Source organism: Myxocyprinus asiaticus, chromosome 28 (assembly GCF_019703515.2).
Source record: "Myxocyprinus asiaticus isolate MX2 ecotype Aquarium Trade chromosome 28, UBuf_Myxa_2, whole genome shotgun sequence".
Taxonomy (NCBI): Eukaryota; Metazoa; Chordata; class Actinopteri; order Cypriniformes; family Catostomidae; genus Myxocyprinus; species Myxocyprinus asiaticus.
The window spans coordinates 37321013-37322500 of NC_059371.1; positions in this window are offsets into that span (position 1 = coordinate 37321013).

Genomic DNA, 1488 nt, shown 5'->3' on the forward strand with positions numbered 1-1488 from the left:
AAACTACTTCAGTCTGTGTGCATTGAATTTATTTAATACACGAGTTTCACAATTTGAGTTGAATTACTGAAATAAATGAACTTTTCCATGACATTCTAATTTATTGAGATGCACCTGTATATATATATACACACACACACAGTACTGTGCAAAAGTTTTAGGCACTTGTGAAAAATTATGCATATTGATGTAAAAAATAATGTAAAAAATATTTTTTATTGATGTAAAAAATAATGATGTAAATAGTTTTCATTTATCATTAAATGTCATACAAAGTCCAGTAAACATAAAAAAGCTAAATCAATATTTGGTGTGACCACCTTTGCCTTTAAAACAGCTCCAATTCTCCAAGGTACACCTGCACACAGTGTTTCTTGGATGTTGGCAGATTGGATGTTCAAAGCTTCTTGGAGAGTTCGCCACAGTTCTTCTATCTAATTAGGCTGTCTCAGTTGCTTCTGTCTCTTTATGTAATCTCAGACTGACACGATGTTCAGTGGGGGGCTTTGTGGGGGCCATGACATCTGTTGCAGGGCTCCCTGTTCTTCTATTCTAATCTTTTCTATTTGCAAAAGTAATGTTTGGGAGTCTAACATTTATATTTCCTATTGACACACTAAAGCTGAAGATATAAATAACCATCTTAAGACAAATGCTTTTGTGAAATATCTTATGTGCCTAAAACATTTGCACAGTACTGTATATACACTATATTGCCAAAAGTATTCGCTCATCTGCCTTTAGACGCATATGAACTTAAGTGACATCCCATTCTTAATCCATAGGGTTTAATATGATGTCGGCCCACCCTTTGCAGCTATAACAGCTTCAACTCTTCTGGGAAGGCTTTCCACAAGGTTTAGGAGTGTGTTTATGGGAATTTTTGACCATTCTTCCAGAAGCGCATTTGTGAGGTCAGACACTGATGTTGGACGAGAAGGCCTGGCTCGCAGTCTTCGCTCTAATTCATCCCAAAGGTGCTCTATCGGGTTGATGTCAGGACTCTGTGCAGGCCAGTCAAGTTCTTCCACACCAAACTCGCTCATCCGTGTCTTTATGGACCTTGCTTTGTGCACTGGTGCGCAGTCATGTTGGAACAGGAAGAGGCCATCCCCAAACTGTTCCCACAAAGTTGGGAGCATGGAATTGTCCAAAATCTCTTGGTATGCTGAAGCATTCAGAGTTCCTTTCACTGGAACTAAGGGGCCAAGCCCAGCTCCTGAAAAACAACCCCACACCATAATCCCCCTCCACCAAACTTCACAGTTGGCACAATGCAGTCAGACAAGTACCGTTCTCCTGGCAACCGCCAAACCCAGACTCGTCCATCAGATTGCCAGATGGAGAAGCGTGATTCGTCACTCCAGAGAACACGTCTCCACTGCTCTAGAGTCCAGTGGCGGCGTGCTTTACACCACTGCATCCGACGCTTTGCATTGCACTTGGTGATGTATGGCTTGGATGCAGCTGCTCGGCCATGGAAACTCA